The sequence below is a fragment of the Aphis gossypii genome, chromosome 2 (genome assembly GCF_020184175.1).
Source record: "Aphis gossypii isolate Hap1 chromosome 2, ASM2018417v2, whole genome shotgun sequence".
In the NCBI taxonomy this organism is placed as follows: domain Eukaryota; kingdom Metazoa; phylum Arthropoda; class Insecta; order Hemiptera; family Aphididae; genus Aphis; species Aphis gossypii.
Window position 1 is genome coordinate 54,886,894 of NC_065531.1, and position 19,443 is coordinate 54,906,336.

Here is a 19,443-nt window from a genome sequence, read left to right on the forward strand (position 1 = left end):
GACCTACGTGTGCTGTTGTAGAATAAAAAGTATGCTTAAGTTAAGATAATGTAATAATAATTATACTATGAAATAACATTTATAATTTATATTTTATTTATCAGAAATCGAAATCTAATTTTAATTCATGCATTAAATCGAGTCAATATTATAGCAACTAAAATCTAAAATATCTACTGACTATTAATAATTTAATATACAACAAATCCGTATACATTTATCGTTAGGTTAGCTGATAAGGTTTAGTGAGAATAAATAGTTACCAAATTCTAATATTTTATGTTGTTTATAAAATAGGTATATTCTTAAAACCAATACGTTCTCATTTTCTTTAAATGTTCATCAATACAAATTTTTAAGCGTAATTAATTCACATAAAATAAATTAATATTTTACAAATATATAAATATTTATTTTTCACAATTGAGTTAAACTGAAATATATAAAAACTAGAAAGCTATACTATTTTTCAATAACTACTATTGATTTTTGTGAAAATTTTTATTCATTTTAATAAGTAGTTGCCACTAGCGACTAGCCAGTAATAAATACGATTACCAATAATTGTTTAAATATATTTGCAATGTTATTTTAATCAGCTAAATCTAATATTTTTGTCTATGTATATCCAATAGAACATGTCATGTACTTTATAAGTATATTGTATTATTAATATTTAAAATATTTTTATACGATATCACAGAAATTAATTATATTAGTACCTATTAATTTATAATGTCGTAAAACTATCCAAAATAACTCTTATGACTATATGGTGAGTGAGTCAATTATTAATATTATTATGTAATATACCTACATAATACACTGTTATTTCGATTTTAAGTGTCAGTTTCGCTATACCTGTCGAGGAGGGCAGGGGATGAAAGTTGAAAGTCCGTTAAAATGATCGATGCGTTGAAAATATCATACTGTAGACTTCACTATTTTAAATTACAATAATAAACCCGTACCGTACATATTATACATAGGTATACACTATAATGCCTATATAAATGTTTGATATTCATACCTATCTTAATTTTGTACCACGTAAGAATAACTAATATAGGACTATCAATGAAAAGATAAATTCGATCTTAACTAATTTTAATATCAAAAACTTTGTACCAATTAATTATTATGTGTTAACTTTTCATAAATTACCTGAAAAACGACTTGGTCCATATTTCGTTGATGTTGTGTTCTTCAATTAACTGTCGACTGTAGGGTTAAAGAAAAGTTAAACTTATAGCCTATAGGGAATAAAAAATTTAAAAGCGGTCAGATGTCGAAAAATAAAATGATGCACATAAATCAAGGATGCCAATCGACATTATTGGTGATGCACTGTTGCCCCATATTGACACAGTGGTCGTCGAAAAAGAAAAATTAAAATACTAAAATGTTATAAATTATGAACGGCTAATACCAACTTAACGAAAAGTTCGAGGAAGATATATTAGTACAATATAATATGATTTTTATATTGTATGTATATTTATAATCTATTTATTTTAGATTCTATGCTGAACGATAAATATTTTAATATTTTACAATGATGTATGTTTTTTTTTGTATGTAGACACTTTTTTCAATAGTAAGAGTACAGTGAGTACATACATTTTCAACTACCTACAATATGTTTTTTGGAAGAAATAAGAATCTAGTAAGTACCTATTTTACCTTATTTACGAGTTATTTGTGAAAAACTATGAAGTGAGCTATCGTTACATTACTTTAGCGGCTTAGCTCCCTCACAAGTGAAGTAATTACTTTTAGCAAATATTAGCACTATTGACATGGATTTTCATAACTTTCACCAAAGTCGACTTAACAAATTTTTTTCAGAAAACCTTTTTAGCATCACGTATTATCCCTCTACCAAAAAGAAAAACAATCACTTTTTTAAATGTTTTTAATCAAATATTTATTACCTAGCACGACATTAGAATAAATTTACATGGTATTTTTTTTATCAATTCGTATTTATTGCTAGGAGATGCTCTGAACATAACAATTAATTTCAGTTTCTTTATTTTATCTGAAACTATTTTGACTTTTGAGTACATAGGTAAAATTTATTCATAGACTTCAAGTGCTCTAGTTATTTAAGAAGCTGTATGTAAACTGTAGCAAAAAAATTTTATCGTAATACCATCTGTGACAAAACCAATAAGATTCATTATACAAAATATGGCAATTTATTTTTTATACCTATATAAAAGAATAGACCTATAGGCTAATTGTAGCATTTTCTAGAGTTGGAAGACCTGACCATTAGGTACCAGTGGTACCATAAAATAAAACTCTGAATGTGGTATACCAAGAGGTTTTGACCGCCGCGGTTATCTACTACCGTGGTTTTGACTTAGTTATTTCAAATATGCATAAATAAAGTTAAATTACACAAATTCAAATTATGATTATAGACTCATCAAAATCATTTGTAAGTATCATTATTTTTTTTTTTATTTGTAATTCAGCTACTACTTCTATTTAGCACTTGATTAATTATAAATATTGATTAAAAATTTTTACTTCTTTAAACTACAACAATGTGTGTTTATTTAAGAATTTCATTTATAGAGAAAGTAAAAACTGCATTGTAATTCATGTTGCATGTAATTCAACTAGTGATAAATATAAGTACTATGTGTATAGTGTATACCGATACGACATCACATATATAGGTAATAGGTATATAATATATATACATACATCATTTATATACTAATGTGGTATTATATAATATATATTTATATATATCGTTTAAATAATATATATTAAGTTAGGTACAAATTGAAAAAGAAAATTGCAAATTTATTTTTAAGTAACATAATATACTAAATATTGGTTACTTTACAATAAAGAGATTATCACAAGTAATAAAACTACTTAGCACCTATTTACTAATGTTAGATAAAAGAAATAGTTTAAGAAGTGATATGTCGTTTAATATTTAATTTAATATGGAATTTACAACAGTAATTAGCAAGAATTGCTAACAATTAATAATATGTTAAACAGTTTTAAATTTATATTTAAATATGAACCAAAAATAAATGGAAAATATGCTCAAATAAAACATACAGAACCAAATTTGTCATAAACAATGAAAATATTAATCTACAATAGAAAAATCATTGTGATATAATATAATCATGAATCAGATTCTACTATTGAACGTCAAGCCGTAACTAATAATATCAAACGAAAATTTTCTGAAAGCGATATAAACGAAATTCCATCTAAAATAAATAAAAATATCAAATAACTTTGTAGTTTAGGAAATGATGCACAATTACTGGTTAATGATATTTCATATATTCTTAGAAATGTATATAATAAAAACTAAATATCACCCACCACTTCCCAAGCATCAATAAAGTACATACAGCTCTAATAAATATGAATATTATAAGTTATGACTAACAAGAATGTACACTTTTTGTAAATTAATGACAAGGAAACAAATTTAATAATTATAATAACATATATCTCACAAATTTAAAATGTTTATGTTCTATGAAAATTTTTTTTCAATTCTCTACTAAATATTCTTATCAGTTTTTTATACTGCGTGGCTTTCAAAGCGATATACTCGTATATACGTCTCTGGTATATATACTACTTCAGTGCAGCTTTCCAAAAAAAAATACATTGACTTATGAAAGTTTCTTTAATAATAGTTATGTGATGCATGTTTGTTGTTTGACCAAAGATATTGTACTTAACCCAAATATGTTGTAATTGATTTTTAAATTAGAATACTCGAAGTAGTTTGTAGTATATAGCCAATCAATAGTATTCGAGGTTATAATTTTTATCTGGGCCAAGCATGGTTTAGAAAATCACAATATTTGTATCTATCTAACCTTTATATTAAAGAAGACACAGATGAAAGAAAATTTTTAAATTATATTTTTAATGTATCCATTCCTTGAATCTAATGAAGTTGGAGATTCATTTGTTTTTGATTTGATAGCAGATATGCCAATAATACAATTTTGCAAACACTTAATAAAAACTTAAGTATTCCCTTCTTCTTTGTAGACATTAAAATCAGAAGTTATAATAAATAATGTGCGTGAAATAAAATAGTCCTTTGACAGAATTACACCAGGCTAACAATACAAAACCAATGATACAAGATGTATGTACAACAACTTCCAACATTTTTAAATTTAATAACAAATCGTAAACTTTTAATTTAGACACCTACCAACAAAGAAAAAGGGAAACTATTTTCCACTCTAAAGTTGTATGCACCTATCCTTAAAAATCGGGTAAGATCGAAATGCCCCCTTTTTGATTGAATTGCACATAGGTAAAATAAGTTAATGTTCAAACTGCACTCGAGTTAAAAGTAGATAATGTTTTAACTCCATTCTGATTCAAAACGGATATTGTCATAACCACCACTTGCCGTTCAAAACCGCACACATTTAATTGACAGTTAAAAATTAAACATAGTTTATTGTTATTAAAAAAATAACTTAGTATTAATTAAAAATAATTCAATATATTATTAAATTGTAATAATTTTTCACCCTAATGTTTTTAAATAGTCATTTAAACTAATTTTGTTGTTAATGAAGCAATCATATACATTTAAAATCGATTTTTTTTCTTCTTATTACATAGGTACTTTGCGTTAGGTTTACGTTTCTATTTGATATAATTTTTATTTTAAATAAATGTATACGTTATTGATAAATATCAATATGTGAGGTATTGAACGGTTTGATTTGGGAAAAATATGCAGGATTAAGGTATAAAGCTTGCAGTTTTGAACAACGACCTTCTTTTGAAAGTATGGGGTTATGAAAGACGCCCATTCAAAAAGCTTCAACAAAAATGTCATGCATGAAAGGGTTAAATATTTTGAAAACACTCATTGCCCTTCCTAGGTTACCCATTGATTACCGATTTACACCAAAAAAAATTAATTCCTTTTGGATACAGCTCATTAGCGTCAAATTTACCTACGTTAACACTTTACATTAACGAATTGGTTAATTCGTAATTTAAAAGACGTCGTATCTATAACATATAATAAAGTTATTTTTATAATTCTATAATTTTAAACACAAAAAATTTATCAAATGGGCTATGCCCCCCTTCCCACTTATAGACTTATAGGACTGACAATGATTTTAATTATTGGGATGGTTAAAAATGAGTTATATATATATATAGATATATAATTATGATGTTATCAATATATTATAGAGATTAAATAATAAATGTAACATAATATTATTTTTTAAATGTTTTTTTAACTTCAAATTATTACTATTTGTTTTTCTATCTATTATTTCAAATTATTTTTCGAATTAATTATAAGAAACTGAATTCAAAAACTGTAATCTGATAATTAACATCTAATGATATAAGTTAATATATTTTTATATTTTGTTCATTTTTTTCTGGTGTCGTGAAGTCGAAGGTCTTGTGTCAGCATACTGCATTAAAATATAAGTATCTATTTGTAAATATGTTAAAACGTCAATAAACACAAATATTTTAATGTGATGACGAAAATAATTTATTAAATTAGTGATCTCAAACTCTAATTAGGTACCGATGTGCCATATACATATATTTACGTCAAAGGTTAGCGGGGAAAACGCTTCTTCTTCTTTTTACTCATTTTAATACTAAATCTAAAATAAACAAAATCAAAATTGTTGAAGAAATAAATATTCATTGTGAGCCACATCGAAAGGGCTCACGAGCCGCATGTGGCCCTCGAGACCACTCGTATTAAATTATGTGTGGAAGGACTCACATGTAGGTATTCGTAGATTTTTTTTCTAGAAATCGTATGCAAAGCCTAAAGGTGAACAATGTGCCTTATTAGAAATATAATTAACTACTAAATAGTCACTTAATTCTTGAAGAGAGTTTTTTTTCTGAGATAGTTAGCATAAAATCATCTGTAAAAGATACTCCAACTTCAACTGAATTTAAAAAAATTAAAAATTTCATACACAGCATATTATTATGAATTGTTTGTTCAAAATCCGCTACAAATAAATATGGCATAAATATTAAATCTAATTTATTGCTATCTTCACAAATTATTTTAAACATATTTTTATACTTGTCTACAATTTTATAGGGTAGCAAATCAAAGCAAAGATTAATGGTATATGATAATTAGTTTCGACTGTATGCACTATGCAATCAGTAGTGTGAATATTTGATAAAAAAAAAAAAAACGTAGAATTATTATACAATAAAAAATCTTCATCAATATTCGTTCAATCCATAATTTGTTAAAATTAAAAGATTTTGGTAAAATTACATAGTTTTTTCGATGTTCATGAATCATGATTATATTTTTTCATAATTCAATTTATGTCGTAATTATTTAATAATTGAGATAATTCTACTGGGGCGTTGATAATTTCTTCCTAAATAATTTTTGTTGGTCTATAAATACCTTAGTCAGCTGTTTTTTTCTTTGCTAAATTTGAAATAATTCTTCGGGGTAAATTACGTGATTCTTCATGGTTAAGTATTAACTCACATTGAAAAGTAACTGTAGAACTTTCATTAAGATACAGTTTTGAAAGACAACCATCGCGAGTACAACACCATTTAACACCCTTATTAATTTTTTTAATGTTTATCTTTATAAAATGTATAATTTTTGACTTTGGTACACAATTAAGTCATGGGCTCGTTCACTTTTAATAATTTCTAAATTATACGACATCTTTACGTAGAGAAGGAAAATCGTGTACTAGTAGTATTACTTTTAAATTGGTCTACATGCGTTACAAAAATAAAATATAAATATTGTCAGTCATTTAGGTCGTATTAATTTAAACTTATACTAATAGAGTATATAGCACCTATTTAGTTTATTGTAAACTGTGTCTCAAGAAAAACTCAATAATAGGCTTTTTTCGAACACATTTCTTTTAGACAGTGTAGTTCTATAGAATATTATGTCATAACACGCTTTCTTATAATTTCTACAAAAAATAATTTCATTAAATAATATATATACTTGCAATATAATATTGGTACATAATATATCAAATTAAAAATTATGGAAAAATTATAATTAGTATGCCAATCATTTTATTTTAAGAGGTAAGAGAAATTATTGTTAAAACTATTATTATTTTTGAACAACTGCTTTTAACTTGATTACAGTTCGATTATTATCTATTTTTACTCGAGTGCAATTCGATCATTACCTTTATTTTTCTAACCTAAGTGCAGTTTAACCATTAATTAATTTAGGTAAAAAATGCAATTCGACTATTCCGTATTTATAAAATCATATTATTCTCTTTAATCTTGGTTATCCTACTCGATAGATAGTAGGTATATGACAGTAACAATTTATATTATATACTTATATTACCCGCATGTATTATTAGTTTTTTTAAACTATTTAATCATACACCAATAGTTCATAGTTATATAATTGTAATGTTTGATAAAGAAAATTATTTAAATCAAAAATCCTTAAACATTATATAATAATATATAATGTTTTTTTCATTGAAAATGTATTGTTATTACTACCGCATTGGTAAATTGATTATGACTAGTATTTATAAATAATGTCATTTCGTTTAAAATAACATCTATCACTACTCTGCACTTAAATAGTTATTAGCGACTGTCTACAAAATTCGAAATTATATTTATTTTTGTGTTATTTTAATACTAATTAAATATAACATTCAAAACACAAAATCACAAAACCTATTATGTTAAGAGTTAAAACATTTTAATATTAGTATATTCACTAAAAACATATCGCAGTTCAAAGATTAGTTAAAATAAATATATCAATCTACATTTGATTCATATATAGACCTATATGTAGTCGCTAAACAATAATTTAATGATTTATAATAGTTTTTATAGTTAATGTAGGTATGATAATTTTAAAAACAATCTATAAGTTTATTAATTATTAGTTATTAGTTATTATAAATTTCTTTTATACATAAGTATGATGATCTTAGAACACTTACAGTACTATACTCTATAAATAAACAAGATAAAAATTGATTAAAAACTTGCGTTTTTGTAATTTATAAGTGTATGCTTACATTAGCTGATAACAGATTTTAATGATGTTTTTTTTGTGTGGCTAAACAATCTAGTTAAATTTATTAAACATAGCAATTACTAATATGTAGGTAGATTTAACTTGAAATTTTTAAAGGAATAAATAATATCACAAAATTTAAGTACCTACTTTTAATTTAGCATATTATTATACGATATACTTATATACATAATATATTCTTTTTTTTGGGGGGGGAGGGAGGTAATATTTAATGTTGAACTTTTTAGGTTCCGTGTGGAGCAATGAATGTATTACATAAGTCCGTAAGTGCATATTTTTGTTATGTAATTTGTAACAGAAAAATTCTCAATTATTAAACACTGAGCGTATTTTCTAGTACCTTGACAATTTGATCTGGTTCAGTGGTCTCAAATTCAAATGAACAACAGGCCATATATATATTTACATCAAAGGTTAGAGGGCAAAACATTTTTTTTACTAATTTTGATACTTAATCTAAAATAAACAAAATCAAAATTTTTGAAGAAATAAATCTTCATTGAGGGCCACATCGAAAGGGCTCGCTACCCACGTGTTTGAGATCACAGATATTATTGGTATAACGGTAAATTAAAAGAAAAATCCCAGAACTTTTCAAAATAATTGGGATAAACTCACAAAAAATAGCAAGAAAACTGAAATATTTACAAGACACCATTTGTTAACAAAATTAATTTTATTTTATTAGTTTGTTGTAATCCAAAAATAAAATATCTATTTAGACTTAAATATTTACCAAATATTTAAACATACTACCAGTATTAGTATTTATATTCAAAATTTTTAACTTGATTAATTTTTATTAAAAAATAATTCACAGTCAAAGAACTTGATAATTCAATACGAGGTTCCTCAAGTAAATGTCACCACAAATAAAAAATATTGAAAATATATTGTCAATATAAGTTTTAAGTTATGTATAAAGTAATTTAAGTTCGAAATTAGACAAAGATTTGCTCATTATTTTTTATTGGCGTTTAAATTTAACGAGATTTCAAGATACTCAAACATAAAATACTGATTTTAGAAACTTGAAACATATAGGTACTTGAATCAATAAATTAATACTTACAATTTTTTCATACACAACAAAATTTTAAAATTTATCATCATAAGGATTCTAAATTAATTATTTTTCTTTTAAGAAAAATACTGTGAATTATTTATTTTAACCAACCCCTTTCCTGCAAGTACCAACTATACTAACTTTCCTGTCAGAAAAGATATTGAAATGGAAAATTCAAACCTTTTTTCTGTTCCAAAAGCTGATAATAACTGATACGAAAAAAAACACAACACTAAAAATTGTAAAATTAATACATTCATCACTCCACGTAGAAACTAAAACAAAAAAAATAACAATTATTATTACATAAAATAAATAATACCTATAGGCTATAATAATATAATATGTCTATGAAAAAAAGTATAATATAATGGTTACTATATTTTAATTTATAGGTATATCCAAGTGAAAATAACTTACTAAAAAAAATTATTAAAGTATTTGTACCTAAGAGATTTTAGAGATTTATGCACTTGTTTAGTGTGTTATCATATTTATTGTACCTAGTTTGTAAATTGGATGCATACAATATTTTTTTTCACTTTCAAGCTATGAATATTTATAATTTTCTTTATTTAAATCAATATATGTATTTTAAGACAATACTTCAACTATTATTTTTATATTAAAATTGAATTTTTTATAATATTTTACTGTTTTTTATTATTATTATTATTATTATTATTATTATTATTATTAATAAAATGATTTTATTACATTTTATTAATTATAATTATTGAAAATACAAATATTAGCTAATTTGAAATTGTTAGGAACAATAAGTTAGGTTTGTACATTTTAGTATTTTACAATTTATTTTGAAGATCCGTTTTTTTGATGAAATCGATGGTGGAAGAAGGGATATTTTATGGTCAAGAGATTCTGATAGACGTCCTGGAAGTTTTGCATTTGTTCTGAATTCAGTGTATGTACGATATTCCTTCATGTGTTTGATCGACATATCGGGGGGCCGCTACAAAACTATTATAAATTTATGACTAGGTAATTTTAACATATCCAGTTGACTTATTTTACTTATATGTATAAATATTAATTTTCAAGTACAATAAAATGTATTGCATATATATTTTATATTTATATTTAACCGTTTATCTAATTTTCAATATCAGATATTATATGTAATAATATTACGTTGTTAAATATTTGTTTGATATTGATCTGTATCGTTTTGAACATCCCATAAATAAATGCATTTACGTAATTTTTACAATGTAAAATTGAATTTACTAAATACTGAACTACTGAATATACGATGGCGGTTGAATTTTCAATAACAAACACACTTTTTACGAACCTGCAAGCATACATCTACAATGCGGCTGTACATAATAATTGGAATCCATATAATTATATTATCCATTGAACGAATTATGTATATTTCGCCACAACTTTTATAAAACCATTGTGCCTATCTAAGTAAAAAATGACAATAACAAAACTATATTTCATCACAAAACATAATATTAAATTTAAGTTGTATATTATATAATAATAATATATATATTGGTATATAGGTAGGACAGGTAGGTATATATAATAATAATAACAACCTGAAATCTGAATAACCTTGAAAAATCGTTTTTAACGTGTCTATTATACGCTACATAAGATATACTGCAAATAATCAAATATGTATATAACGTATACTAAAATAATAATATATTAATATATAATGTATTATATGTCTTATACAGTAAACCAATATGTGCTATATATAGGTACTTCATTTATTATTATTCATTTATAAATCCCAACAGATATCAGGTTAAAACTGTATAATATAAGAGATAATCTAATCATATAAATATTGTTTTCTTGGTCAGTTTTAAGTAACTTTTAATCAAATTGTATGATGTATTTGTATTATTATGATACCGAAGGTGTGTCAGATTTAAAGAAAAACTATTTGAGGAATAACATCATTCCATGGCTTTTATGAAACACAGGCCACTGCACAGGTTATAAACTAATTTTCGTATTCCACACATCGCATTATATATATTATAGTTACGGAGAATGGATAGTATGTACCTAACGTGAAATTTCGTACAATCGTTTGTGAGTGCACGAGAAACTTTCCCCGTGTCTTGTATACGACGCGCCTGTCGCACTGCATTAAATTTCCTATAAGTAATATATGTTTACTTGAATTAAAGATAAAGAGAAAAAATATGTTATAAAACAGCTATTATACTAAAAAAATTAATAGTCTTTTTACATATTATATTTCTACGTGATGATTTTGTCCACATAAGTTTTTTATCATATACAGTATACAAAAACAATCTGTATGCAAAAATATCATAAAATTTTATATTATCATTAAAATCATTTGGATCGTTTTTAAATATTTAAAATACTTATAATCATTGATAATACGAGTATATAATGTATATGTTTTATGTATACATAGCTCTTATATAAACAATATTTTTCAAACAAAGCGTTTAAACAAACAAATGTAAACTCCCCTAAAAACATTTTACTACCGTATTACACTTAAGCAAATTCTTCTAAAAACATACAGTATAGTACACTTATGTTAATTGCTGTATAATAGGAAGAGTAGAGATAATTCAAATTACATTTATATATTTATTCAAATTTTATATTTTTAATAAATCGTCAATAAATAATAATAATCAAATAATTGCAACAAAATTTTTCACATTATTACAACAATAAATTTAATTTTGATTAAACTAAAATGATGATGAATATGGTTTTTTTAATATAAAATATGAGTAAAAAAAATAAATATAAATTAAATTAAAATACAAATATTTTTGGAGGATAGCTGATAACTAGAACCGCCTCCGACTTCTAAGTCTGAGTGGTGTCCTCTTGGTAATAATAAATGATTCTAATTTTCTTAAGATAGTAAAGTGCTTTTAGAGGAATTTACTATTTTGGGGAAGAGTTACATGCGCCTATTTATAAAGCTTAATTTGTGATAAGTATTTTCATACAACGGGTAAAAATTAATTGCATTTTCATAATATTATTTAAGTATTAAATGATATATAAAAATTCCTATGTACGAATAATAATTTTAAAAACCATACAATATCGAAATATGAAATAGGTACCTTATTTAATTTTAAAATATGTGTTAATTTCACGAAAATTGAATACTAGTCTACGTTTATAATATGATTGTATTGTATTTAGGTACATTAATGTACTATGATAAAATAAGCTGTACCAAGAGTAAAAATAAATAAATATAAATAATGTTTTTCAAATATACTTTTTTATTTATAATTATAATATTCATATATACATTAGGTCTAATATGTATATTAGACATAATTACAATACTTATTGATAAAAAAAAAACATATTTCTTATCAAAATGAAGAATTATATTTTATTCATTCTATCTATATATACTTTTTCCGAGTTTATATTAACTACGATGTATTTAAAACGGCTACAAATTAAAATTAAATAATGCCAAAAGTGAAATTCATGTCTAGCGAAGTGTTTCAATGTTTAGTCATATTGTGTTTGTTAGAGTTTGTCTTTAGGTACTTTTTTTTTTTTTTTGTAAAATAATATTATAACCTAAAAAACGAATACATTAAATGCATTTTTTAATCTTATAAGCAAACAAAATTAACCTATTATATTGCTTGAAATTGTAATTAATAAATACCAATTTAAATTTCAAACATCGATAATCTTTAAACCAATTGTATATTAAACAAATTATTATATACGATTATTTAGAATACAATTTACTATCAATCTAATAACTATGATTTATTTAAATTATCAATCTTTCACTTTTTATGTATAGTCATATAAAATTAAGATTTTCATTTTAGTATTTGGCTTATAATTATGCGTTTTATTAATTATATATAAATTATATTATATGTAGCTGAAAGTTACATTTCCATTCTAATTAGAATGAATATACCAAGTAACATTGAATTTAATAATTTGATATAACCTTCATCTTTAAAATTGTATTATGTTTAATTCGTAGTTAGTTTTCAATAAAATAAATTTTAGACTCTTAGATTAACATTTTATTATAATAAGGTCTTCTTTTTTTATTAAGGGAGTTTCCTACCCTGTACAAATTTCCAAGTGCCCTGTTATTATACAATGTACTCAAATAAATACAAAAATCAAATAAATAATAATTTTGTATATTTAAAAAATAAAAATATTTGTGAAAAAAAACAGTTAATTTGAACAAAAAAATAAAAATACTAATAACATAAATAAATAAAATAAAATACTAATCTAAGATACCAAAATCTATATAAAAAAAAAAACATTATTTAAAATATTTATGCAAGTTACATATTAATATCATTCAAGTGTATTATTTTGTTTTTATATAGTATTAAGGCTTTTGTCTTTTCTCGTTCTGCTTATACCAACTGGCAACTACCTATAGGGTAGAATGTAACTAATAATATTAATATTTAATCTATTAAGTGTATATATAAGTTAAGCTTATTAACACTTTTAAAGTACCATTTAAATTCTATTTTCAACCTCCTAAAGTATTGTATAAACACCTTTGAGTACTTCTTCTGTTCAAAAAGTGTTCACAGAAAAAATAAAAATGAGTAAACTTTATTAATTATATTGGTATAAAGTTTCACTTTTTTCAAAAGTATAATTGCAGTTTATTAAATAATCTTACAAACATACAGTCAAATGCGTATTGTACAAACATAATATCATATTTAAGTACTACCTATGTAGATATATAATATATATATATATTATACATATACATATATACCTACCATTTTAAATATCTCAATAATACCTATTGAACATTATTGTACTCAAAATAATTAGGTATTTACTTATGATGTTAGATAATTAAATATTTAATAAGTTCTATATATGGAATTTAAAATTTTAACGTATATATTGTGTAGTAAGTATTTATGATTTTAGTCATTTTTAGAATCTAAAACTAATAAGTAATTTAAGTAAAATAACTTTTTTCTTGTTTTATATGAGGATTTTTTTTCAATTATTTTATTTTCTATATTTTATAAAATGTATTTAACTAACGTTACGTAAATTAATATGATTTCATACAGCGAGGCCACTTTTACTTGTAGTTATTCTCAACAAGTCAAGGTATCAAGAAGGACGTTTGTACATGATAAAAAGTCAAAAATTTATTTTGTTATAAATCAATTCATTATTTTAACATGAAAATAAATTTCTGTGTTTTTACTGAATAAGTATTTTATTAAGTACCATAATATAATCCTGCTTTTCTTACTTTATAATATTATTTTTTGTTTTTACTAAATAGTTTTAAAACTCAAAATTGTTAATTTTGACCTTTCTAAAGTACAAACTAAATCTGAAAATCACATTAAAATTAAAAATCGAAACATTGTTTTTAACTATTTATCATAATATAATATAGTATATACTATATATGGAGTAAAGACAAAAAAATAAATATAAAATCGTTCAGCTGGGTATCTAAAATACTAAAACTATACATCTTTTAATAAGATTATAGGACATAGGTAGGTACAATAAAATGTTAATTACCTGTTATTTTATTTTTATTTTAGTAAAATGCATTTTCTCTTATGTGATATTACTTTTTTGATATCGGGTTGCATTTGATTTATATTTTACACTTATATGGACTATACCTATACAGTTATTTAAACTTTTGTCACAAATCACAATAGGAGCATATTTAAAATATCTAAATATTAAAATATATTATATGTACACTTATACATATACATATTATATTTTATATAAATATATTTTCAAATTAAATTAAAAAGCCAAATTTAAATACATACAAATTTAACTTTCTTACATGAAAAATGTTTATAAAAATACTAACAATTGTCTCATAGGGGTAATCTACCTACAAGGTTTTGTACAATTTTCGTAATTACATGATGTTTTCAATTAAAATTTATATCTATTTTTGAAATAAAACAAAAAGTACATTTAAACACATTAAAAATGCCGAAAACTAATACATAACCTATAGTTTATACTCTATTATATAGACAACAGACAATAAATGTTGTAAAATATACTTTACAATTATTAAGTATAGGTACATACCTATCTATGTGGGCATAAAATATAAAAACATATTACACACTTTTCATATTTTACAGTATAATGAAAATAACACTAGAAATATGTATATCTTATATTAAACTTAATCTTTTAATAGGTATAAATAGATTATAATTTATAATATTATAAAATACTAACAAGCAGTAAAAGTAACTTTAAAATTATTGAAAACATGTAGTCAAATACATTGTTAATTTTTAACTGAAATATCTGTCCAATCAGTAAAGTACTTGGACCTGGATTTTTTTTTGAAGAGGAGAAGATTTAATTTTTAAATAAACAATTTAGACGACCAAAAATTACATTTCATAAAATGAAATTATAAAGATTATAAAATTTGATTTAAAAAAAAGTGTGTTAAGTTTAAGTCTAGTAGTATATTGTAAATAATTATATTTATAATCAATAAGAGGCGCCCGGAAATTGGGCCACAATTAACCTTTTTTTAAAAAGGTGTATGGTAATTGGGCCACTACAGTATTACATTTGTAACAGGTAGTGTATTACATTAAATTTGTGAAATCTGAGTGGTATTAAAAAAAAATTGTATTTTTATGTAAGTATCTATTACATAAAACAATATTTATAATTATTTGACTTTATTTTATATTAAAGTTGTGAAATCTGCGTATGACATTACTTAAAAAGTATTAGAAAAATAATAACAATTAGTTAATAAAGTTATATATTCGTATATTTTTATACTATATATTTATGGCCCAATCTCCGGGTAAACTTTAAAAATATAGATTTAATTTGTGGCTCAATCTCCGGATAGTTAAATGTAAACAAATATTTTATACGAAGCAGGTAGATAAAATGTGGCCCAATTACCGACCGTCCATTAATAAGTACTACAAACATACAAAATAAGTATAATATATACCTACTACCTATATACATAAGAAAATAATGCAGAATTTAATTAGGTGTTAAATCAATTTAATACGACAAAAATCATATATCCTGCTTACCTATCAGTAATCATAATAAAGAATTTATTGAATGTGTTGTTATCAGTGGCGTACTTTCAACATTTTTCTGGAGGGGTCTACAGTTTATACATAATTCAATAATTTATGTAAACTATGAGAACCATATTATACCTCTTTACTACACATTATATTTAGCAGTAACTTGGAAACCGTGGTCAGAATACACAGAATACCAATTTTTATACTTATTACTTTACTATACTACAGGGATATATATCGGTTTTTTTTTCTCTGGGTAGGAGGTCCAGTACCCCTGAACCACCCCCGTGGTGTGGGTTAGGTATAGTGGTTGTTATATGTTTGAAACTAATATTTCCAGTCTCCAAAAGCTATACCTGAGCGTAAACGGCTAATGATTAATATATTCAATTGACAATAGTGAACAACCCTGGTAAAATGTGAAGCTAAAAATACGAATCCGTCATTACAGGTTCTAAATAGAATTTAAGGTTCAATAATAAGTAGAAAAATAGACCATCCGATCAATAACTAAATATGTGATAATAACCAACATATATGATATATCTGTTCAATGTCTTAATTGTATTGGTAAAAATATACAAAAGTAACACCAATAAATATTTATCTTTCTAAATGATAATTATTCTGTATAATCTTGATACAATATAGTAAAAACATAAATTATTTGACGCTACGGCTTTTAGGTATGTTGGTTTTGATTTACCTACTTTTTTTTTTCTATTATTATTAATGAGATTTGAACATAAAAATTATCATACTTCGATGCTTAAATTAACATGTATAACACTGTAAACTGACAAAGTAAGACATAGACTGGTTAGGATCACGTTATTAAATTTTTAAACCATATTGTAGTATAAAGTTTAGAATATTTTTAATGGTGATCTTAACTCTTATTATTGGCTGAGAGGGCAATAGCGAGTGAAAAGTTAATAACAAGAGACAAGAGTGGAAAAAACGATCTTTAATTGGTTTCTACGATAGTGGAGAGAAAGACAATTAAGGAACAAATGTTGGAAGTCACAGTATGTCCCACCACAGTTTGGTAAATGGCAATATGTGCTGTTATTAAGTCCCAATTTGAATGGACTATGTGGGAGTAGGTTTTGACCAGTACGTAAGCAATCTGGTTTATTTTATTATAACGGCGCACCTTATCTTAAGAAATTGGAACCATAGTCTTGTATGGATGTTTCTTGATATTGTTTTTTATCCAAAAACCATAGGACCCTAGGAGGACGCCTACGTATTATTTTTGTAATTAAACAACTAATTTTTAAATTTATAAAACAGAAATAGTTATTGGCATGGCATAAAATTTAACTGTTATTCTCAGAAATGTTTTAAGCATTCACATTATATTACTATTATTAGTGAATAGTGGGTACAATTTATAGGGTTCACACATTAGTATATGTAATTTTAAATTCATATACTCATTTGCATACCAACAAAATTTGTTAATAACAATGGGTATTACAGTAAAAAAAAAAACGATCTAACAAAGATTATTACATGTGCAAAGTTTGATATATTTTTTTAACAAGTGTGCACACTGCACATATACTATACGACTATATTACGTTCAAAATATAACATTGCAATTATTCAAAATTTATTGCCCATACATGCATAATTTTTGTCACATTCGCATTATGTTATATATGTATTTATATATAAGTACACACCGACACAACAATGACAACATTTGACTTACAACTATTTGTTCGTGTTCCAAGTTAAAACTATCATATTGTATACAGCCACATAATATATTAACGATATACGATTCAATATTATGCTGTATCCTGTTTTAAATATTTGTTTGAACAATCTCATTTTGTAAAGATAAAATAACAATTAATTTACATACACCAAATCGTAGTATTTATTATTACATGATTGACGGCTATTGGAATTTAGCATTCATTTGTTTAGAATTATTACTGCACCCATCATACGGCGACATTTAAATGTGTAACTTTGATAGTATATGCGCCTACCTATAATATTATTAATTACACATTTACACAGCGTATTTACTATTTATACATATTTTATAATACTGTACATTATGATGCAACAGTCGGCTATATTGTGACAATAAAATTACCAACTATAGTCTATATATTATACCTACACTTATTTAGTTAAAACATTATATACTCATCTTCTTAATCGATGTTGTAAGGATAGGTTTAAAATGAATAATCTATTTTATTATTATTTGTTTCATACTTTCAATGAGTAATAAAAACATTCATTACTACGCTCAGAATCTTCCACGACTACGAAATTTTAATTTTAAAATAAGTGTTGTTATTAGAATATTATACTCGTATAAATAAAAATCAATAATTAGTAAAAACTTTGTGATCTACTCAAAAGTTATATGAATAATATTAATATACCTATTTAATAGTGACATATATTTTTCTTTATACGACTTATGTATAAGTTACCTAGATATTATAATAGAATAACTTCGAGTAGTTAAATAAAATTATCCAATTTTAATATAATTATTAGATCCCTATTTCGCTGACTCCTAAAATCGCACACTTAAGATCAAATACAGAACAATAAACCTGGAAAATTATTTCATTGGACATTAGGACAATGAATTACATGGTGTATATATATGGGCGTACCGAGGGTTGGGCAAAGAAGGCACTTGCCCTCCCCCTATGCCTCAAATTAAATTTAAATCTTTTTACCAAACGTGAACATTTTACATAAAAATCACTTAAGCGGTTGATATAATGGCTTAATTTTGCGAAGACTCTAGACGATTGCTATTGATATAAATTAAAAATAATATAAATAAATATGTACTTCAAAAAGAAAATCAAGTTTTAATTTGCCTCCTCCTGATTGAAATCTAGCTACGCCAATGTGTGTATACATAAATCAATATACCTAGTTAATCAAAGTTGAGTTTATTATTAATATTATATTGACATTTTAATGACAATATTCATTATTATAATTATTTAAATAAAATGACTACATTTTTTTATTCATGCTTAATTACACTTTTATATATTGCACAATATTCTATTTTTTTTTAAATCAATACAGACATTTTAATGCAAATTTACCTATCTTAATTTTTTATTAGAGATTATTTTTTCACGATACCATTGTATTCGTGTGTAGGTTTTTTAATT

At 24.1% G+C, this 19,443-nt stretch overlaps 1 long non-coding RNA gene across 2 annotated transcripts; it reads left to right on the forward strand.

Annotated features, from left to right (window-relative positions):
• Window positions 1–564: 564 nt before the first annotated feature.
• LOC126550331 (uncharacterized) lies at window positions 565–10,169 on the forward strand. 2 transcript variants are annotated; one of them, XR_007604397.1, is made up of 5 exons: window positions 565–775; window positions 845–1,488; window positions 1,583–1,666; window positions 2,260–2,446; window positions 9,995–10,169. It is a non-coding gene; the product is annotated as an uncharacterized LOC126550331 (long non-coding RNA). The 2 variants fall into 2 exon arrangements; XR_007604396.1 differs by having other exon boundaries at window positions 570–1,488.
• The last annotated feature ends 9,274 nt before the right edge of the window (window positions 10,170–19,443 follow it).